The sequence below is a fragment of the Dryas octopetala genome, chromosome 2 (genome assembly GCF_963921425.1).
Source record: "Dryas octopetala chromosome 2, drDryOcto1.1, whole genome shotgun sequence".
Lineage (NCBI taxonomy): Eukaryota > Viridiplantae > Streptophyta > Magnoliopsida > Rosales > Rosaceae > Dryas > Dryas octopetala.
This window is the reverse complement of record NC_141367.1, coordinates 7590329-7614665: the sequence shown is the minus strand read 5'-3', so window position 1 is coordinate 7614665 and position 24337 is coordinate 7590329. Positions and strand designations below refer to the sequence as shown.

Genomic DNA, 24337 nt, shown 5'->3' with positions numbered 1-24337 from the left:
GTTGTCGTGCATGGCTCCAATGTAAGAGAAAACAGATTTAACAGTTTGATGTTCGGTATTTTCATGGGCCCGAGGTGCGGGGTGTTACATCGAAACCTATCTAACGAACCCAAAGTCAAATCGAAAGCCCATTTAATTTTAAAGTTAAATTTGGGTCGAGCCCCAAATTAAAACAAAAATAAATAAAAATTTAAATCGAAACCCTTTTTATTTTTCAAATAAATCTCATAATCTTTAAAATACAATTCAACATCCTTTTAAAAACAATCTCTTAAAAACATAGTTAAATAAAAATTTAAATTTCTAGTGGGAAATTTTGGTCGGGTCGTTACAACCTCCCCCCCTTACAAAAATTTCGTCCTCGAAATTTAGCATAAATCGTAAAAGATAAGTGAATCCCGAACTCGTAACTCCTGTCAAGTTGCCAAACTGATTCCTCCAATGTACGATCCAACTTGAGATTTGAACAAGGAAAATCTCTCCTTATGCGTAGTACCTCGCTTCTTTGGTCCAAACAAAATTGAAGTGAGTTGCAGCTATGTCGAATCCGAAAAGTGAGCCACAAACTTCAGTCTCGAAAACATAATGATGGTGCGCCCCGTTAATGTGTTAGATGGTCCATCAAAATTTCATCACTCTACTTAAGGCATAGATCTTACGAATAAATAACGAGTGAGTGATTTCGTGTCCATCGAAAATCAAGGTGAAAAATCAAGATCGTTAATAGCGCATGATCGTGTACTATTCTATCTGTCCATAACAAATACGCTTGAAGTGTTAGCTAACTTACTTGCATTGACTTGTCAGCCCTTTTCACTATTAATTGTCGTAATCCATAACCTTTCGCCTTATCTAAAGGAATAAGAAATTTTGCTCCAAGTGATTAGTCTAAGTAGTCCAACATGAGTCTTATCGATTATACACCAATAAGGTGTCGCTAATGCCGAAATCAACTAGAGCTTAAAACTTTTGATTCTCCAACATAACAATCACATGATACTAAGAAATGTGTACCTAAAAACAGTCCAAAAGTACATCCAAGAGAGTCAAAATCCTTGGGTACAAGGGCAACCTCATTAACCTCTCCGTTGATCACTTATCGACATGACTAGATTGAGTACCACTACGCTTCCGCTACGCCACTCTAACTGATCTTCTGATCTCTAATTGTATCCCATAGTATTCAAAATAACATTTCTACACAATCTCAAGAATACTTATAGTAATCTACCTCATTTAGTGAGGGATATAAGACATATAGAGTTCACATCTCGAGTGCCCAACACAAACTTTCCCCATATAAGTATCACATCTTTTAATGGTCTAGCTTTTTATCAATCCGCTAAGTAATTATCAACTCCAACTTGTCAAAAGTTAAAGGCATCATTGTAAGACCCCGTATTTTTCAAGGAGTTATTTTAAATATTTTGGGGATTTATTTTAAGGATTTTGGGGATTTATTTGGAAATTTAAAAGGTTTTGGTTTAATTTTTTATTTTTGTTTTAAACTGGGCTTGACCCAAAAGTTGACTTTTGAAACAAATGAAATTTCGTCTTTGACTTTGGGCACGTTGGAAAGGTCTTGAGTCCACGAGTTCGTAGACACGCGGCACGCGTCAATCGGAGCTACGGTTTGAAAGATACGGACATGTGAAGTGAGTGGCAAACTTGTAAATTTTACGAAAGTGGGTTTTAAATACCCAAAGGTCAGATTTCCTCTCTCTCTCTCTCTCTCCTCATTTCTGCCTTTCTCTCTCTCCCCCGCGCGTCAGTCTCTCTCTCGCCCCTCACCCTCGCCGTTCCTGTCATCGGCGCGTGGCGGCGCGTCCGGCGGCGGCTGGGCTGGGTGTTTGGCCCATGCTACTCGCCTCCCTCTTCTCTCTCTCCCAGTGGCCTTCGTTTCTCCGACCGATCACCCACGACGAAGACACGACGCAGAACAGCTGAGCTCCTCCTCGCCGGCGATCTCGATTTTCCGACGACGCCGCGACTTCCCACCACTTGGATCCTCTCCCTCTCGTCTCGGCGAGCCTCCCTGTACTCTTCCCTAGCTTCGACAACCTCCCACGACGGCGAATCAAAGTTCCAAGGCCGACGGCTTCTCCGGCCAGTTTCGGCCATTTCCGGCGAGAATTGGCCGTCGACCCAGGTATCGTTTTGGCTCCTCTCGACGTCTCCTTCGTGTCCATGTACTTAGTTTGACCCATTTGTGATTCGATTTCGATGCCCCTATTTTGCAGCCGCGGCCACTGTAGCTCCGCCTTGTGTGGCGGCGACTTAGGTGGTTTTTCTCGATCGTTGTGCCTCTTCGGAAACTCCTGGAGTCTTTTCAAGGTCCGTCATTGTTTTTGGGGTGAATTTGTGTGTTGTTTGGGGTGGGGTAGCCACCGTGTGGTGGCGGCCGCCCGTTTCGGTCGTTCAGTGGCCCAATTGTGTTTCTGAATTGTATTTATGGATTGTCTGGTCTTAACAGGTACACGGGCTCGGGAAATCTCATTCCCGATGCCGTTATGCTGCCGGATTTGAGATCCGAGCAAAGGAGCCAAGAAGGGCGTTTCGGTCTTTACGCGTGGTTAGACTGTGAGTGAAACTTTCTAGTTTTATTGTGGAGTACCGTTAGCAAATTGTCTGTTTTGTGTGTTTGTTGCTATGTGTTAGAGGAAGCAAAGTGTAGGATGTGAATCATGAGAGTGAAGCGACGAGGATTTGAGGCTAAGAGATTGATTAGAAATTTGAGAAATGTTTATGGTCGAGGTATATGAGTGAGGATTAAGCAATTATTATACAGTAGACTGTGAGTAAGAATGGCAAACAAGTGAGGAGGCGTGAGTAGGAATCAGTTTCGGAGAAGGATTCGGTATAGCTCGGGGTAGACTGTGAGTGGATCTCTGGTTTCCGAAATGTTTTGCACATTTTATAATTCAACTATCTTCTTGATTTAATTGGGTATGGATAGTTTCTGGAAATGGTTTTTGGCATTATTTTGGAGAAGTTTTATTATTGAATTTTCGTCCTTCGGAAATGATTTGAATCTAGCAGTTTTTATGATTTGAAAATGATTTATTTAAGCGTATTTATTAGAAGAATTAAATTTCAGTTTTTATCTGAAGGAGTATTTTGAGATGTGGTTGATTGAGGTATACAGAAGCGGTTTCAAACCGCCATATTAGTACCCCCTTCAGCAGGTGTATATTTGCTCTGCACTCGCCTAGAGATGACTCGGCAGTGTATGACCAGCACTCGCTCTGCACTTGCCTAGTTGGCAGTGTACGACCAGCACTCGCTCTGCACTTGCCTAGTCGGCAGTGTATGACCAGCATCACAGCAGGTATAAATTTGCTCTGCACTTGCCTAGAGATGACTCGGCGGTGTATGACCAGCAATTCCCCGGGTACTAGTGTGGTGTGAGTTTTTCAGTTGTGGAGTATTTTGAAAAATGAATTTGCATCAGTAAATATTTTAAATGACATTTCAGTAAGACCTTGCGTTTTAAATCAGTTCAGATTTGATACTTCTTCGTTTGAACAGTTTCATTGCTTTTTCAGTATATCGAGGTTTATTTGAGTTGAAAGTTTTTAGCCTAAATTATTTATATACAGTTGATAATATTGATTTTAGCTTGAGAACTGTGTTACTTTCAGAGTTGATTTACGGGTTGAGGGGATTTAAAAATGGATTTGAAGGAAGAGATTTTGAAAATAGTTTTAAAGTTGGGGGATTCTAAAGAGTGAGATTAGGGGGATTTCAAAGAGTGACGTGAGTGAAATTAGTTAGTTTAACTGTTTGCTGGATTTCTTGTGTGCATTTGTTTGCTAGGACTTGATTTGACTAGGACTGGGTAAGTCTAGGCTTGAACCTTGAGGATGGAATTGATAAATGGATTATGCATTGAGATTATGAGTTAGGATGTGAATGATTCGAGATTGAGGTTAATAGTTGACGTTTAGGTAATTGATTTGCCAGAATGATGATTATTATTTATTGATGGGATTTAAGATGTGAATTTGAGAAATTATGTTTATTTTGATGCTTGGATGATTTGTTGATGAATTTGTGATGTGATTGAGTAATTATGGATACTCTGGTGGACTATTTTTGAGCATGGATATTGAAGGATTATATTGAGGATTATTGTTTAAGTCATTTCACTCATACGAGCTCTAGTGAGCTTACCGGGTGAATTTGTTTGAATGACCCGGTGTACCATGGATATGGTGCAGTGTGGTTATTGGTGTTTTGCAGGTTAAGCAGGCTGAGGAGGCAGTGAGGAGAAGATGAGGCAGTGGGATCTTTGATTTAACTGATTTTATGCAGCGAATTTTACATAAATGTTTTGGGCTCACACTCTGATTTATCAAATATATTTATTTATTTTGTTAAGTGCATGGCTCATTCTTTGAAAAGAAGTTTAAAGGACAAGTTTCAGTGTATTTTTGGGCCCTAGGATCGGGGCGTTACAATCATCACAAACCTCAAGTTCACTCTTAGTTTAATTCATCGTTTCACATGTAATCAATTTACAAAGGACTTCCTTTTCTCACCTCCTTGAATCCACTATTGTTCGTACCCATGTTAGTTTCTCTCTTCTCTTATGATTCTCGTCTTAGGTCATAATGCTCTACTTGACTCGAAATCTGAAACAATTGATGTTCCAAAATAAAATCCAACTATGAAGTCCACAATCATTATAAAAAAAAATCCTTATTATCCATAAGCATCCATCCTTAGTTATCCTTATAGTGAAAACACTACTCAAATATGCTATAAGATCAACCAAATGCCATCATACAAGAACATCACCTAACCACGTATATTCGATTCTTATCAATTAATTAGCCACAATACATAAACCTATTTACATCTCCAAAACCTTCCCTTAGTTCTTATATACTTCGCAAAAATTGCCGGCCTTAAATTTTCTTAAAATTCCTTCTATTCTCATACAAATTCCAATGGTTGTCTTAAAATGTATACTCTTTTACTTAGTTTGAAATTAACTTCACCAAGAGACATCCTCTCTACTACAAATACACCTTCCAATAAGCATTTATAATATCCAAGCATAAATGCAATTTCCTTATCACTACAACTCACAATAAAGGAAAATTCTTATTTCTTCACGTTCAACTAAGTACAATTCTATCCCTTCCTCATTGGTTAAACTCAATAGATCAAATCTACAATTACCCAAGAAGATTACAGTCCATAAGCTTAAGTTCCATTTTTCTTTTTGAACCGAGTTCAAGTCGTTGTTTCTAATTTTTTGAAATGCAAGAATAATCCAACTTGGGCTCAATTATGAAAATAATTCCTACTCTCACCTTCCCAAATGAATTTATTTATTCCATGGATAAGGCGCTCTTACTTCTCTCACTTCTTTTCTAATAAAAACACTTTATTCTTGAATCTATGTCATAAAGTATTCCCTTAATTCCACATTTAGAATCAAACTATCAATCCCTTAATTGTTATTATGGTATTCTTATTTCAATGCACAGACAAAATACATCAATTCTATCTCCAAATTCCAAGTGTTACTCTACAGAAACACTTAGCACCATCCGACATGTATTACACTAAAATCAAATCCTGAATACACCAATCAACCATGAACTAGTCACAAACATTCTTTTCATTCCCATATACTTTCCGATAATTCCCTCAATTTACTTCATACTTAGCTTGACATTGGTTTTACTCAAAACATTAATCTTATCACTTAAGAAATTTCCATTATAAAATTCATTTAATCCCATAATGGATTTACACTTCATAATACCTCAACGATGCCCAAAACAAAGAGAGTTCAAAATCCATCAACTTCCCAAGAGTTTAATCGTGTTACTTCTTTAACATTTAAACTCATGAGGGTGAAATTATAATTATCCAACAATGTCGCTATCTTTATAATTTAAACTCGTACTGAAACTTTTACTAAGGCACACCCTCAAGTTAGTAAGATTAAACGAATCTAGCATAAGTGTCAGTGTAGTTTCTACCACCACAGTTTCTATCTACTAATCATCGAAAAGTCATCACATGTACGAGTCAAGTTTGAAATATAGGTATACCGCTACTCGCATAAACGCAAGGTTAAACAAACAAACTCCACTCCCGAAACTTACCGCTTACGCCTTTGAGGTCGGCCACGTCGAGAGGCATGTCCACGCTTTGTCACAAGTGAAAACCGTTTTCGTACACTAAAAGTTACACCCTAGATGCGAAGTCTACAAGGATTCAAAACCTAACGCTCTGATACCAAATTGTCAGGACCGCCCCCGGATTCCACCCTGAAATCCGGAAGGATCCTGCGGGATCCAAATTCAAGGAAAATCCTACCGAAAATTTGGCGGAACCTCCCCTGAAAATGGACTAACCCAGAAATTTCAAACCTGTTAAAAATCACTTCTAAACAGCAACCACCTCTACCACAACCAAAATAGGGTCTCAGACCCAGCAATTTCACAGAAATCCAGCTTAAAATTTGTAGAATGGTTATCAGAGCTCCTATTCTATTACAAGGAAATTTTTACAAGAATAAAATGTCGCCTACAGGGTCCGACTAGGGAGATGGACGCGAATGCCTCGACGTTATTGGCTCGACCTCCACCAAAGCTACTACCTGAGGGGACAATTTAAGACAAAACAAAACAAACCGTGAGACAAACTCAGTGAGTGGACAGTTTAATAAAAACAAAAAAATAAAAGTAAACTTCTTGTTTCAGAAAATCCTTCAAAACCACATTTAGCACTAAGACCTCACGTCACTCTCTGAAATCCCCCAGTTTTAAAACACTTTCAGAAACTCGCTGAAAATTTGTTTTCATAACCAAATAGAAATTAAACTATTTATCAAATAGAATTCAAATATTTAAAGTTCTGAATAGTTTTATAATTTTAAAATAAATTATCACCATAAAACCGTATAATACATATACAACACACCAAGCCAGTTACCCGGAGAATCTGTCATACATGCGCAGAGCCGAGAATCTGTCATACGCATGCAGAGCCTAAAAGTCTGTCGTATGTGCACGCAGAGCCAACCCCCAAAGGGTCAAGCATCACGACACACGGCCCAAAGCCTATGTGTGTGCCGCAATGGGTCCCAAAGACCTGTCTAATCTGATAACCTGGAAGGGTACTGAAGTGGGTGCTTTGAAAATCAATAACTCATAAACACATAATCCAAATCTCAAATCCTTTCATTTTTCTTCCAAAACTCTTCTTAACAAAACCAAACTCATCAAAATACATTTCCTTAAATTGTAATATCCCATAACAAATATAAATAAACATTGAGACGAAGAATACGAAATATAAATGATCTTTCCATAACCAAGTTGAAATTAAATACGCCATTCCAAATCATAGTACGTACTTTTAATATAAATTTATATATGAAAGCACGCTAAAATATTTCTTGATCGTGAAATTTATGAAATCCAAGATAAGTGTATTTAGTTAATATAAATGATTATTTGATAGACATTTAAAATTTAAAACTCAAAATGAATTCAAGTTAAGCCAAAGAAATTGAAACCACATAAAAACATAAATTATTAAAATTCAAGGTCCACTCACAGAGATAGCCCTAGCTTCCATCCTCTGCTGCGTCGTCTCGGATTTCAGGGTTGTCGCCTACAGTTAAAGGAATGAAATATGAAATTAGGCTCGGCTCAACGACGATTACAGTGTACATGTGAAGCCTAAACGTTGCGCTCAACCCTTCTATTTTTCAAAGATGATTTATTACTTTTCTTAAGGTCTGATTACCCAAATCTCTTCTAATTCCTTCCCGGCTCAAAATCCAACTACACCCAAACATTTAATCCACCAAATATATCCAATTAAACTTTATGTGCGCCATACCTCGACCAGGACTCGTCTGTGAATCGATTCGATACATAACAATATCTGAATACAATCCAAATTGAGGTTTTCCTCAAATCCATAAGACTTCCACCTGCTCCAAATCAATAACCAACTTAGAAACCAACTCAACAATGGCTCTAAATAATCCTACATTCAAGACAGGACAGTGGGTGTTTGAGACCACTGCGATTGCCACCAAAAGTGGCGGTTCCAAGGCCAAATTTAGCTAAAATACCCTATTTCCTAAAATCTACTCATACTTTTCATTTCTAAACATCGATTGGGGTTCCTAGGGATGAAATTTGTCAAAAAAAACATCAAGAACAACCCCCTAATTTGAAAACCCAAAGGGAACCCGAAATGAATTCAAATTTCCAAAAAAAATCAAATTTCTAATTACAAGATTTTAAACCACAAACATATAGGGAAATGGAAGCCCATAATGAGAGAAAGAAAGCTCACCTGAAATTTGGAGATTGAGGGTCAGAATTGGTCGAAATCCAGAGAGGAAGGTGCGGCGGGGCTGGGCGTTTGCTGGCTGGTTTCTACGTGCGAGGAGATTGGCCGGCGAGGAGGAAGGGTCTGCGAGGTCGGCGTCGGCGAAGGAAGCTCGCCGATGGCCTGGGCCGGTCGGGTAGTGGCCGAAAATGGGCCAGGCTGGGCAGAGCTGGTCGCGCGCAGATAAAAAGGGGAAAGAGAGATTGAGAAGAGAGAGTAGGCTGGGGGGTGGTCGGCGCCTGGGGGGAAAGCTCGCCGGAGCCAGAGGTCGGCAGGGTGGTCGCCGATGGTAAGTGGGGGTGGCTGGGTGCTGCCGGTGTGCAAGGGTGAGGAGACATCCGGAGAAAGGGGGTGTGGGGAGAGAGAAATATAGGGAGGGAGAGAGAGAGAGTGAGAATGTTCTAGAAAGATGGAGAAACCTCTTCAAAAATCTGATTTTGAATTTTTTAAACTCAATTTGTCAATTTTACAAAATTGCCCCTCGCTTCAAACGCCCATATCTCTCAAACTGTAACTCGGATCGACGCGTGCTACGTGTCTATGAAATTGTGGGCTCGAAACCTATCTAACGAACCCAAAGTCAAATCGAAAGCCCATTTAATTTTAAAGTTAAATTTGGGTTGAGCCCCAAATTAAAACAAAAATAAATAAAAATTTAAATCGAAACCCTTTTTATTTTTCAAATAAATCTCATAATCTTTAAAATACAATTCAACATCCTTTTAAAAACAATCTCTTAAAAACATAGTTAAATAAAAATTTAAATTTCTAGTGGGAAATTTTGGTCGGGTCGTTACAGATTTGGCCGGAAAATGCGAGATCGCCGACGAGAGGCTCGGCCCTGTTTTGCGTCGTTTCTCCGTCGTGGGTGATCGGCCGGAAAAATGAAGGCCACTGGGAGAGAGAGGGGAGGGAGGCGAGCAGCATGGGCCAAACACCCAGCCCAGCCGCCGCCGGACGCGCCGCCACGCGCCGGTGGCAGGAACGGTGAGGGTGAGGGGCGAGAGAAAGACGCGCGGGGAGAGAGAGAGAGAGAGAGAGAGAGAGAGAGAGACAGAAATGAGAGAGGAAATCTGATTTTTGGGGTTTTTAAAACCCAGTTTCGTAAAATTTACAAGTTTGCCACTCACTTCACATGTCCGTATCTCTCAAACGGTAACTCCGATTGACGCATGCCACGTGTCTACGAACTCATGGACTCGAGACCTTTTCAACGTGCCTAAAGTCAAAGACGAAAGTCCATTAGTTTTAAAAAAGTCAACTTTTGGATCAAGCCCAATTTAAAACAAAAATTAAAAATTAAACCAAAACCTTTTAAATTTCCAAATAAATTCCCAAAATCCTTAAAATAAATTCGCAAAATATTTAAAATAACTCCTTGAAAAATATGGGGTCTTACAAAGGACTTTGTGAATTTATTACAGTTAATTTATAAATGGATATTTCAGTTTGGAGTTTCTTGACTGGGTTTGGTTTGTAAATGTGTGCTTATGTGAATAGGTGAAGGAATGTGTATGGTACTTTGTGCTATTCTGCACTTAAATATTTTGTGTACAGAGATGAGGACATTGTATGAACATGTGCATGACGAGGGAGGTTTGCAGTTAAAATATTTAGCCGTGTAAACCTGAAGGGAAATACCAGGTTGTTTTAGGATTTGTTTTCTAATTGTACCAATTGTGTTTGTAAATGTACCAATCCATGTACAGTTTTCTCTAAGCTGGGCTTCTTCAATGGTAATAATTGATTTTACATAAACCCTAAGCCTTAAACCTTAAACTCCATGTAAACCCTAAACCCTAGATGTACCAATTGTGGGTATAAATGTACCAGGACACATAAACCCGTAACGTACACGAATGTGTTTAATTCCATGCAAACCATAAACCGCGAACTTCTTAACCGTAAACCATATACCCTTAACACTGTTTTTTTTTTTTTGGCCGCTATATATCCTCAACATTGTTAATTGTATCTAAAATGTACCAACCCATTTAATTAGGGTACCAATTGTGATTGTAAATGTACTCGACCATGTAGAGTTATAGGACCTAAAAAGAAAATCTGGTTTGTAAATTCAAACTCCAAAAGATATATATTTGATTTCTTAATTCAAAATTAAGTAAAGATAAAAATCAAATATCTGTTTGGTTTCTGAAAAATATAATTTAAATTAAAAATGCTGGCGTGTATATATCATTTAAATTATAAATGCTGACGTGTATTAGATTTTCTGATGTGGTAATCAGAAAAAGGACCTTAATCTATATGAAAAAGATTTACTTATGAATTTTAAAACACCCCCGGCCTGTGCGTAAAAATTGTTGTCTAAAAGGACTTAAGCCTAATTTTCTGTTTCTTTATTTGTGGAAGGTTGTACGTAACTAACTAGTAAGTGGTACATGACTCCTTTGTTTACAAAAACAAAAACCTTTAAATCAATAAAATTGCAACATTAATTGTTTTCTTTGGATAATAAGCAATCTTGTACATACTAATGATCTTTCTTAGCATATTAGAGAAAAACAAAAGAGAGAATTGTGGGCTCTAACACCACCTGTTGTACACCAACATCTTTCGACTCTCATATTAGACAATAATATAGAACTCAAGTACAAGATTTCAATTTTCCTTCCCACGTTATGGAGCTTCATACAGACAATCATGGTGCTAACATAATAATGCTATTGAATACATATCATATTATGAACCTTAATGCAATATATAACTGCTGGAACACAAAGTGATTGCTCTTGATCTGATAGAAACACACACTAACAATATCACAAAGCACGGTGGAAAACAGTTCATAGAAGACGTTCAGAAAATGCCGAAGAAAATTAGAGGGCACTTACAATTATGACCATTTCATAAAAGGTTACAAAAGAAATTATGACCGACCAAACAATTAGCTTCTTTTATTCATAAGCTATACCCATCCACTGTGTTCAATTCAGATATATACATACTTTAGGGAGGTCCAGCTTTTGATCCTATTCATATATGTACATAAGTAGAAATCTCCACATTTATGAACACTACACAAACTGTATATTAATCGTGCTACATCACGATATGATTCCACATGATATGCCTAATACTAATAGACTAATTTCGTGTCGGTATCAATTCGTGTTATCATGTCATGTCAACAATCAATACTCCTATCCTAGTTTGCATGCTAACAGAACAGAGATTAGTTTAACTGGATTGATTCTCTGCTACTGGAGAGCAAGTGGCTTAAAGCCTTAAACAATAGGTTATAGAGATTTTTTTGGTTGAAAGGTTTTAGAGATTATACATTCAACATTTTCTAATTGAGTGGATGGCAGCATCTGAGATGACAATCAGTAGTTTGAATTCGCGCTCCAAACTCCACAAGAAATCATTCTGATTGTTGATGCTTAAGTTGTACTCCTTGAAGTACCCATTGTAGGTTATGATGGAAATAGTTGTCCTGAAAACAAAAATCCAAATTGGAAGAACTTAAGCCAACAAAAAGGTAAATAGAAAAATTCTAAAATTATGATAATAAAAACTAGAAGTAGGCAAACTTCAGTAAAGCAAACATTACAAAAAGAGGAGTTATTCAAACAGTAACAAAAACCTACATCACTCAACAAAGGCATGAGGAATTTGTTATCTCTATATGTTTCCCAAGCGTGCATATTGGCAAATGATGTATGTTTGCTTAAAACACAGAGAGATGGCACCTCAAATTTATTTGGTCATTCACCGTAAATGGATCACAAACTAGACATATAAACATGAGAGGTGGCATCTCAAATTTATATAATCATCCATGGAAACCTGGTGGTATTTAGGCTTAGTTTTGGATTGCTGTGAGAAAAAACAATTGTGAAGTAAAACAGCTGTGAAGTAAAGTCAACTGTGAAGTAAAACAATTGAGTGTTTGGTAAACTATATTTTCAAAAGTGTTGTGAGTACAAAAAGCAGTATGAAGATGTTTGGTAAATTGTAATGTAAAACTGATGCGGCTATTTATAATTACTAAAATAGACATAATGCTAAAAGTGTCTTTCACTTATTTGTTTGGTAAAAATAAAATGTTTTTTTACATGTTTTTGAAATTTTTAGCTACAAATTTGTATTAGCATTAATTTTTCAAAGAACAACATTATTAAATAAGTATGCCTATTATTTTTTTTGGGTATATTATAATTTTAATCATACAAATAAAATACCATAATTGATGTTCACAATATCAAATATAATTAACAATTGACCTATTTTTTTAATTTAAAATAAACAAAAAAAAATATAGATGTTTAAATAGTTATTTGATATTGATCAAATTGCCTATTATATAAATTGAATGATATTTTCACTGTAGTCATTATCAAAGTTGAATGATATTGATCGAACTGCCTATTATATATCAAAATGATTATATACTAACATGGAATTTGAAGTCACCTCTCAAGTTTCAAATATGTCGTTTCTTTCTTATTTGCAACCCTACCTCATTCTTCCACAATAGCGTTGGACCATTTTTACCGTGGGATATACAGTCAAACTTATCAGCCCGCCAACATTAAGGGTCGCCAATATATGAAAAGTATAATCAACCATCACATGCATTACATACCAAAATGACTAATATATATGCGAAGAAGTTAGTAGGAAAAAAAAGGTCATAAATTACAAACCAAAATGACTAAAATTCTAAAAAGTAACCATAAGAAACTATGTAGATGCACTCATTAAACTTGCAGCACTGTTATTTCTTAGTGTCTCCATTTCTTGTGCTCCATGACCATTGGTATATATTCTTCTTCTTGTGCATTAGCCTCACTCTCCTCTTCACTTAAAATGTCATTTCGATCATCCTCACTTTCATGGAAATGTCTATCACGTTGGGAATGCCTCTTTATGTAATTATGAAGTGTCATGGTTGCAATGATGTCACTATCTTCGATCACTTGCTTCTTAAAATGAATAACTAGGCATGTCCCTTAAAATATTCCACCTTTTCTTCCATACTCCAAAAGTTCGCTCAATGACAATCCTAAGAGAAGAGTGTGCGTGGTTAAATACCTCTTGATAACCTGTTGGTTGGCTACCCCTACGGAAATCTGGAAGATGATACCGTTCACCCTTAAATGGTCCCAAATACCCATTAATTTGTGGGTATCCTGCATCCACGAGATAATATTTCCATGTCAAATAAAATATATGTATTATTATAATATAATAATTGAAATTGTAAATGTGAAATCCAAATATTTGCAAAAAGTTGAGTTTATTACCATTTGGAGGTTTAGGAAAGTTTAAAGCATCATTCCGTATAGCAGATAAGAATACCCTTGTATCATGTGCACTGCCTTCCCAACCTGCACATGCAAATATGAACTGCATGTCAAAATTACATGCAGCCATTATGTTTTGAGTCGGTATCCCTTTCCTACCAATGTATGGTATTTGATTTTTAGAGGTATTGAAACACGAACATGTACACCATCAATAGCACCAATACAATCCTACAAATAATTAGAATAAAAACATTCAATAAATATAATTTAATTAACAAGAAAAATCATGAAGTATTAGATTTAATAATTACCTCGAATTGTGGCATATATCTAGAATCTCTTAATATTTCTGGTGGAGTACCGTTAAAATCATATCTAACGGTTTGATGATATCAACGACCATAAGACACACAATGTCTAGTAAGATATTAAAATATTTACTCATGGTCTCACCCGAATGTTGAAATCGTTCTTGAATTAACCTATTTCCTACACCATGTCCTAAAGTGTGCAAAAGCATTCCCACCATTTCCTCCACGCACAATCTCCTTGAAGCTCTCAATCCATAATGAGTTTGCAAGTCAATACACAATCTAGAAAACATGTCTTTATCCATTCTAAACATATCATGACAATGACGTTTACTTCCATGTAATAACTCCATCACCCACTGTAACGACCCGACCCAAATTTTCACTAGAAATTTAAATTTTTATTTAACTATGCTTTTAAGAGATTTTTTTAAGGTGTGGAATTGCATTTTAAAGATTATGAGATTTATTTGGAAAATAAAAAAGGGTTTTCATTTAAATATTTATTTTTGTTTTAATTTAAGCTTGACCAAAAGTTGACTTTTAAAATAAATGGGTTTTCGACTTTGACCTTGGGTCCGTTAGATAGGTTTCGATCCCCCGAGTTCATAGACACGTAGCACGCTTCGATCCGAGTTACAGATTGGAAGATATGGGCGTTTGAAGCGAGGGGCAATTTCGTAAAATGACAAATTGGGTTTAAAAATCTGATTTTTTTTATTGAACTTTCTCTCTCTCTCTAGAACCTTCTCTCCCTTTCTATTTATCACCCCCCCGCACTCTCTCTCTCCCTCACTCTCGGTTTTCCTCTCTCCCGCACCCTCTCCCCTACGCCCACCAGCCCCAGCCACCCCACTCACCATCACCGGCCACCTCTGGCCAGCCTCTGGCTCCGGCGAGCTTCCCCCAGGCGCCGACCACCCCTCCGGCCTCCTCTCTCCCCGAGTTCTCTCTCTCTCCCTTTTCTCTGTGCGCACCCAACCCCTGCACCCAGTCACCACTTTCGCTCACGCCGCCAGCCATTCCAGCCATTTGAGACCTCCGGCGACCCTTCCTTTGGCCGACCAGCTCAGCCTGGCCTTCCTCCTGCATCGAGCAGCTCCCCTGGGTCGGAAACAACTCAAGAACCACCTCAAAATCGCCGGCCCCATCCACCAATTTTCGGCTAGATTTCAGCATCAATTTTCGAGGGTTTAAGTGGGTTTCTCTCCTTGAGGTATGGGCTGTCATTTCTCAGCGTTTTGGTGCTTTATTTTGAGTAATTTTGGAGAATTGAAATTGGGGATTTAGATCCTATTTCGGGTTCCTCTTGAGAATTTCGGAAAATGGATGATATTAATGTAGTTGTGGACAATTTACACCCTTAGAAAATGATATTTGATTATTAGAATTAGAAAAATTAAGAAATTGGACAATTTGTGACTTTTAGGCTAGACATCCGTCACTGTGGGCGACGACGGTGATAGTTCTGACCACCCAGTCGTCAATTTATTTGGATAGTATAAATTTGAGACTCAAATTAAGTTGATTATTGATTTTGGTTAGGTGGATGCCCTTGGGTTGACGAGAATTTCAAATTTGGATCGTAATTGGATAGTTTTTAGATACCGAACTTTTCTCGGATGGTGTGCTCTTTTTAGATCGGCTACGTAGATTTATTTTCGAGATTTATAATTGGTTTTAGAAGTGTGGGTAACGCTGGTGTGAGCCGGGAAGTTTCGAGATGGTTAGGAATAGGTTAGAGAGCGTATAGTTTTGAGGAAGATGATTTATAACCGTTACTCGAGCGTGAGTTTAGCGAGACAGTAGAATTAACACACAAAATTTAACGTATTGGAGTCGAGACTAATTTCATATTTTATCGTTGTGTTATAGGCGACACGATCGGGGTTCGCGACGATCCGGCGGAGGATCGACATTAGATTTTCTCATTGTGAGTGGACTAACTTTTAATCTTTCTAAAATGTTTTATTTTTTGAAAATGTTTATGGAAGTTTATAATTTAATTTATAGTTGTTTTCTAATTATTGTTTGAGAAATAAAAATCCTTGAGCTGGTTGTTTAATCTTTAATAAGTTATAAAAATCGTATCATTTTAATTATTCCGTGTTGTTGATTTTAATTTGGGATTTGACCAATGGCAATGGATTTCGGATTTCAAAATGTGTTCATAAATAAGTTTTAAAACCTAGATTTACATGTTGATGTTTCTGAGTTGTTGGACTTTGGAAAAGAATCTAGTCTCTTGTTTCATTCACGTGGTTTATTTAATAATTTGGGTATTGTCGAAAGTTTGGATTTGTTTCATGTTTATTTGAAATAATACACTTTGGCATTTTGATTTATGTTTTGTTGGAAGGTTTCAAATATATTTTATTTCGATGAGAAAATGATTTTACGATTTGGTTATGAAAGATGGTTTTCAGACCGCCTTTTGCAGTACCCTCCAGGTTATCAGAATTGACAGGTCTTTGGGACCCATCACGGCACACATATAGGCTTTGGGCCGTGTGTCGGGATGCTTTGCCCTTTGGGGGCCGCTCTGCGTGCACGTATGACCAGGATTGCCTGCACGTGCTGATTTATTCACACGTGTGTATGGCCAGGATATTGCCTGCACGTGTTGGATTCACTCCACGCGTGTGTATGGCCAGGATATTGCCTGCACGTGTTGGATTTACTCCACGCGTGTGTATGGCCAGGATATTGCCTGCACGTGTTGGATTTACTCCACGCGTGTGTATGGCCAGGATTATTCAGGGTATATAGCATGGTGGAAAATGAAATTGGTATTTTCAGAGTTTGAGTATGGATTTTAAGTGAGAAATATTTTTCGAGTTTTATAATGATTTCGATTTTATTATTATTTTTATGACTTTGTTAATTTAAATGATTTGCTATTGAGATATGTGTTATCTTTCCTTGAGTTTCATGGGTTTTATAACATTTTTAAGACTTGTGAAATTGTTTTACAACTGGGGGATTTCAAACAGTAACGAGAGGTTTTAGAGTTAACGTGGTTTTTGAAGGATTTTCTGGAACAGAAATTTTACTTATGTTTTCCGTTAAACTGTCCACTCACTGAGTTGTCTCACGGTTCATTTGTTTTGTCTTAAATTGTCCCCCAGGTAGTAGATTTGGTGGAGGTCGAGCCAAACACGTCGAGGCAGTTGCAATCATCTCCTTAGTTGGACCTTGTAGGCGCCATTTAATTTTTGTAAAAATTCCTTGTAATAGAATGGCAGCTCTGATAACCACCCTGCAAATTTTAAGTTGGATTTCTGTGAGATTGTTGGGTCTGAGACCCTATTTGGTTGTGGTAGAGGTGGTTGCTGTCTTAGAAGTGTTTTTAACAGGTCTTGAAATTTTGGGTTAGTCCATTTTCAGGGGAGGTTCTGCCGAATTTTCGGTAGGATTTTCCTTGATTTTAGATTCCCGCAGGACCTCTCTGGGTTTCAGGGTGAAATCCGGGGGCGGTCCTGTCAACTTGGTATCAGAGCATTAGGTTTTAGATTCCTCAATTCTGCACTGAATGTGCATCCCCATTATTGATAAGAGTTTGGTTTTCTTATAGGTATTATGCCTCCTTGACGACGTGGCCGACCACCGGGGACCCACCGTAGGGTAGAAGAAGGTGTCGATGAGACGACACAAGGTTTTGAGCAGTCTATTGATAGGCTAGCCGAAGCGGTGACTACTGCTGTTCGTACTAGGGCGTTTCCTGAGGGAGAGTACAGCATTGAGCGTGCCCGTAAGCTCGGGGCCTCAAATTTTTCAGGTACTTCGGATCCCAGTGAGGCTAACGAGTGGATGATACAACTCGAGAGGATATTTGAGGTCATGGGATGCCCCGATGACCGGAAGTTAGTCTTGGCTACTTTCTTGCTAGTGGGTGACGCTTATCATTGGTGAGATTCCGAGCGTTTAGGACTCACCGCGGCGGAGATCACTTGGGACAGATTTAGAAGAGTATTTTACGAGAAGTACTATTCGCGGGTTTATTGTGATGAGAAGAGAGCCGAATTCCTGAGGCTTAGACAGGGATCTATGTCAGTAGCAGAGTATGAGAGAAAATTCACTGAGCTTTCCAGATTTTGCCCAACACTTGTGGCAGACGAGACGGATAGATGCTCGAGATTTGAGGAGGGTCTGAGAGATTCTATTCGCACGGTGGTTACAGCAGCTAACCACTCTACTTTTAGTTCTTTGAGGGATGCTGCTATGTGGGTCGAAAGGTCTTTATCTGATCGGAGTAAAGGCGAGGCGAGGCGTCGTCATTTTCAGAGTACCTCGATGAGTGGCCCTAGTCAAGGACCATCCAAGAGAGGCAGTTTCAGTTCAGGTTCTTCAGGAAGTGGTGGTTTTAGAGGTGTTAGACATGACTCAGGAGGAAGCCGAGGTTCTGGACACAGTCATAGTTCCGGTTATCAGTCAGCGGGTAGCTCAGCTCGTAGCACAGCACGATTGAGTGGATCTCAGGGTAGTCGGATTCGTGGGACAGGTCGTCCTCTGTGTAGTTCTTGTGGCAGATATCACGATGGGATGTGTCATATGGGCAGCCCTGGGTGTTATCATTGTGGACAGACAGGCCATTTTATGAGGGAGTGCCCGATGCTACAATCGGGTGATGGAGGATCTTCGGGATCGGCCCCCCATCAGGGACAGACTTCAAGGGCCCAAAGTCAAGGACAGAGAGCAGTGGAGATTGCGGGTGCTACGTCTAGTAGTGGTGCCCAGTCCAGCCATGGCAGTAGAGGTGGAGGACAACAGAGGGGCCAGCCAGGACGCCCTAAAGCCCAGGGCAGAGTTTTCGCCATGATGCAGCAGGACCCTTTGACTTCACCGGATGTCATCATGGGTACGTTTTCCATCTTTGGGCATAATGCAATATTTTTATAAACTTTGGACACACACACACTTTTGCGTATAACGTATTATTGTTTTGAATGTCGATAAGAGATAAACTTTCTCGATTGGTGGGTTAGAGTGGTTTTCAAATGATTTTAAGGTTTTAAAATGGATTTATTTCGTAATGGTTTTATCCCTTAAAACTTTATCTAGGGTTTGGTGTTCTATCACATTTTTAAGTTATTATTTTTGAGGCGTACTTAATTTATTTAGGTTCGTTGTGGAGTGATCTTTTTAGTTTAAATGTTTTTGGTTTCCTCAAACGGAAGGAAATGTCAAATTCAAGCATATTTCAACTTATGGTTGTTGAAAGGAGGTTTGACATGATGGGCGATAAGAATTTTACAACAACAATTCACTTAAATTAAGGTTTTCTACTAAATTTCGAGGACAAAATTTTTGTAAGGGGGGAAGGTTGTAACGACCCGACCCAAATTTTCACTAGAAATTTAAATTTTTATTTAACTATGCTTTTAAGAGATTTTTTTAAGGTGTGGAATTGCATTTTAAAGATTATGAGATTTATTTGGAAAATAAAAAGGGTTTTGATTTAAATATTTATTTTTGTTTTAATTTAAGCTTGACCAAAAGTTGACTTTTAAAATAAATGGGTTTTCGACTTTGACCTTGGGTCCGTTAGATAGGTTTCGATCCCCCGAGTTCATAGACACGTAGCACGCTTCGATCCGAGTTACAGATTGGAAGATATGGGCGTTTGAAGCGAGGGGCAATTTCGTAAAATGACAAATTGGGTTTAAAAATCTGATTTTTTTTATTGAACTTTCTCTCTCTCTCTAGAACCTTCTCTCCCTTTCTATTTATCACCCCCCCCGCACTCTCTCTCTCCCTCACTCTCGGTTTTCCTCTCTCCCGCACCCTCTCCCCTGCGCCCACCAGCCCCAGCCACCCCACTCACCATCACCGGCCACCTCTGGCCCACCCCACTCACCATCACCGGCCACCTCTGGCCAGCCTCTGGCTCCGGCGAGCTTCCCCCAGGCGCCGACCACCCCTCCGGCCTCCTCTCTCCCCGAGTTCTCTCTCTCTCCCTTTTCTCTGTGCGCACCCAACCCCTGCACCCAGTCACCACTTTCGCTCACGCCGCCAGCCATTCCAGCCATTTGAGACCTCCGGCGACCCTTCCTTTGGCCGACCAGCTCAGCCTGGCCTTCCTCCTGCATCGAGCAGCTCCCCTGGGTCGGAAACAACTCAAGAACCACCTCAAAATCGCCGGCCCCATCCACCAATTTTCGGCTAGATTTCAGCATCAATTTTCGAGGGTTTAAGTGGGTTTCTCTCCTTGAGGTATGGGCTGTCATTTCTCAGCGTTTTGGTGCTTTATTTTGAGTAATTTTGGAGAATTGAAATTGGGGATTTAGATCCTATTTCGGGTTCCTCTTGAGAATTTCGGAAAATGGATGATATTAATGTAGTTGTGGACAATTTACACCCTTAGAAAATGATATTTGATTATTAGAATTAGAAAAATTAAGAAATTGGACAATTTGTGACTTTTAGGCTAGACATCCGTCACTGTGGGCGACGACGGTGATAGTTCTGACCACCCAGTCGTCAATTTATTTGGATAGTATAAATTTGAGACTCAAATTAAGTTGATTATTGATTTTGGTTAGGTGGATGCCCTTGGGTTGACGAGAATTTCAAATTTGGATCGTAATTGGATAGTTTTTAGATACCGAACTTTTCTCGGATGGTGTGCTCTTTTTAGATCGGCTACGTAGATTTATTTTCGAGATTTATAATTGGTTTTAGAAGTGTGGGTAACGCTGGTGTGAGCCGGGAAGTTTCGAGATGGTTAGGAATAGGTTAGAGAGCGTATAGTTTTGAGGAAGATGATTTATAACCGTTACTCGAGCGTGAGTTTAGCGAGACAGTAGAATTAACACACAAAATTTAACGTATTGGAGTCGAGACTAATTTCATATTTTATCGTTGTGTTATAGGCGACACGATCGGGGTTCGCGACGATCCGGCGGAGGATCGACATTAGATTTTCTCATTGTGAGTGGACTAACTTTTAATCTTTCTAAAATGTTTTATTTTTTGAAAATGTTTATGGAAGTTTATAATTTAATTTATAGTTGTTTTCTAATTATTGTTTGAGAAATAAAAATCCTTGAGCTGGTTGTTTAATCTTTAATAAGTTATAAAAATTGTATCATTTTAATTATTCCGTGTTGTTGATTTTAATTTGGGATTTGACCAATGGCAATGGATTTCGGATTTCAAAATGTGTTCATAAATAAGTTTTAAAACCTAGATTTACATGTTGATGTTTCTGAGTTGTTGGACTTTGGAAAAGAATCTAGTCTCTTGTTTCATTCACGTGGTTTATTTAATAATTTGGGTATTGTCGAAAGTTTGGATTTGTTTCATGTTTATTTGAAATAATACACTTTGGCATTTTGATTTATGTTTTGTTGGAAGGTTTCAAATATATTTTATTTCGATGAGAAAATGATTTTACGATTTGGTTATGAAAGATGGTTTTCAGACCGCCTTTTGCAGTACCCTCCAGGTTATCAGAATTGACAGGTCTTTGGGACCCATCACGGCACACATATAGGCTTTGGGCCGTGTGTCGGGATGCTTTGCCCTTTGGGGGCCGCTCTGCGTGCACGTATGACCAGGATTGCCTGCACGTGCTGATTTATTCACACGTGTGTATGGCCAGGATATTGCCTGCACGTGTTGGATTCACTCCACGCGTGTGTATGGCCAGGATATTGCCTGCACGTGTTGGATTTACTCCACGCGTGTGTATGGCCAGGATATTGCCTGCACGTGTTGGATTTACTCCACGCGTGTGTATGGCCAGGATTATTCAGGGTATATAGCATGGTGGAAAATGAAATTGGTATTTTCAGAGTTTGAGTATGGATGTAAGTGAGAAATATTTTTCGATTTTATTATTATTTTTATGACTTTGTTAATTTAAATGATTTGCTATTGAGATATGTGTTATCTTTCCTTGAGTTTCATGGGTTTTATAACATTTTTAAGACTTGTGAAATTGTTTTACAACTGGGGGATTTCAAACAGTAACGAGAGGTTTTAGAGTTAACGTGGTTTTTGAAGGATTTTCTGGAACAGAAATTTTACTTATGTTTTCCGTTAAACTGTCCACTCACTGAGTTGTCTCACGGTTCATTTGTTTTGTCTTAAATTGTCCCCCAGGCGCCATTTAATTTTTGTAAAAATTCCTTGTAATAGAATAGCAGCTCTGATAACCACCCTGCAAATTTTAAGTTGGATTTCTGTGAGATTGTTGGGTCTGAGACCCTATTTGGTTGTGGTAGAGGTGGTTGCTGTCTTAGAAGTGTTTTTAACAGGTCTTGAAATTTTGGGTTAGTCCATTTTCAGGGGAGGTTCTGCCGAATTTTCGGTAGGATTTTCCTTGATTTTGGATTCCCGCAGGACCTCTCTGGGTTTCAGGGTGAAATCCGGGGGCGGTCCTGTCACCCACCTATTTCATGTATGAGAAGAAACCATACAAGGAACTTTATGAATATACCTCTCATAATAATATTCAGTAGTGCGCAGACAAAGACATATCATTTGGTTTAATTCCTCATCATCTTTGGGAACATCCATATTTTAAAAGTAAAACCTGCAAATGTGAGAGAATATCATCATCAATCCATATGCATTAATATAAATATTTAACACTAAGAACATCCACCAAAAGAACCAAATATATAATAATTGTCAAGTACCAAACACATTATCCAAACAATAGTTAAATGTAAAATAAATTATCCAAGTTCTACAATCCATATAAAATCAAACATAAGTTTCAGGAATAGAAATGCAACTAGCTTAATTATATTTTTCCATTATATAATTAAGCCATTGAAGCTTGAGGTATGGATCTTCCATAGTAATGAACATCTCTCTCTTCTCTTGGTTCAAAAATAACTCAGTAGCAAAGAACCACAAAGAGGTTTCATGCTCTACCCCAGGTAAGGATGTGACTACCTTCATCACTTGAACAATACTACTAGGTTGTGAGGTGTTATGCATTGTAGAAGTTGCAGTACTCCTACTTTCAAATACCTCAACCATTCGATCAATTTGTTGTGACAATTTCGCAGCACCTCCCACCTTCCCCACTCTTGTGGAAGTGTCTTTGCTTTTCTTATCTTTTGTAGTTTCTGTGTTAGGTTCTTCACTTACTCTCTTTTTCCCTTTTCTCAAAGAACTTTTAGCAACCTCAGTGGCTTCGACAACATGAATGTCATCTGATTCATCACTACCTTCGAGAGCATCATTATCATCATCATCATCATCATCATCATCATTGGATGCCTCTTGATTTTCAGATGGAAGAACACCAGATGAGGGCGCCTAAGCATGTTCACCAATGGCTATGGTGTTCATGAACATCCTATCCATCTTCTACTCTATTTCAGAACCAATGCCCTTAGTACGAAATTGCTTATACTTGGGGTTTTTCTGCATATCAATAGATTATGTCAATACATTGAATTCATGATAATTAAAAAAAAAAACAATAAATGAAAAACTCACAAGTGTACACACTTGAATTTTGTTGAGCCACCATTCCTCAGAAGCATTAATAGTACCTGTTCTTGAATTCCACCCTAGACCAGTTTCTTTACCTTTTAATTCTTTCCAATATTTCCATTGTTCTTAATTTAAGTATATCCCACTTACTTTTCAATTGTTTTTTACCATATTCCAGTCCAGTCTCTTTTACAAAGTTTATTTTCAAACTTTGCCATCCTTCCTTATCAAAGTGGGTACTAGGACGACGACCTGCATCTACCAACTTGATACAAAGGTCCATAAATACAGGCAATGTATGTTCATTCCAAAGAGCCTTAACTCCAAAGCTATTCTTCTTTCCCATCTGTATATATGTATTTTGGCTTCAACAATATACTCAAATTTAATGCATGCGTGTGTATAGTGATTAATGATGCTAAAGCTATGCATGAATAACAAATTGAGCATGATTCTTTATTCATACAAGGAATAACATATATGTTTTGTATAAGCTACTAATAAAATAATCAAAGGATTGCAAAAAATATTGAAATTCTATCTAACTTTGCTATTTGCGTCTGTTACATCATATATTACAACCACTGAATGAAGAACCAAAACCCATAAACAAACCTCTGTTGTAAATATATTATTATGTGTGGCTATTCCTGTAATTAGTTGTAGGGGCATACTAGTAAATGTTCAAAACCTAGTAAACCCTACTCTATATAAGGTATTTATAAGATGAATAAGATGGACACATATCATATTCTCTCTGCCTTTCTTTTCCACAAACCCTATTTTTCTACATACTTTTACAACACGTTATCAGCACGGAAAGCTCTTTGGATTGTGGATCGTCAAACAAGAGAGGATCATCATTCAATCTGTTCTTCAACCAAGTAGGTTTTAGAAAATAATTTTATGTTCATGGTTATTTAA

At 38.2% G+C, this 24337-nt stretch overlaps 1 long non-coding RNA gene and 1 pseudogene across 1 annotated transcript; both read right to left on the bottom strand.

Moving 5' to 3' along the window:
- Positions 1 to 6388: 6388 nt before the first annotated feature.
- LOC147292849 (uncharacterized) lies at positions 6389 to 8653 on the bottom strand. The gene is made up of 3 exons (XR_015120905.1): positions 8338 to 8653; positions 7585 to 7641; positions 6389 to 6622 (listed from the first exon to the last, which is right to left on the bottom strand). It is a non-coding gene; the product is annotated as an uncharacterized LOC147292849 (long non-coding RNA).
- A 14052-nt stretch (positions 8654 to 22705) lies between these two features.
- LOC147292848 (uncharacterized) lies at positions 22706 to 23759 on the bottom strand (annotated as a pseudogene).
- Positions 23760 to 24337: the final 578 nt, after the last annotated feature.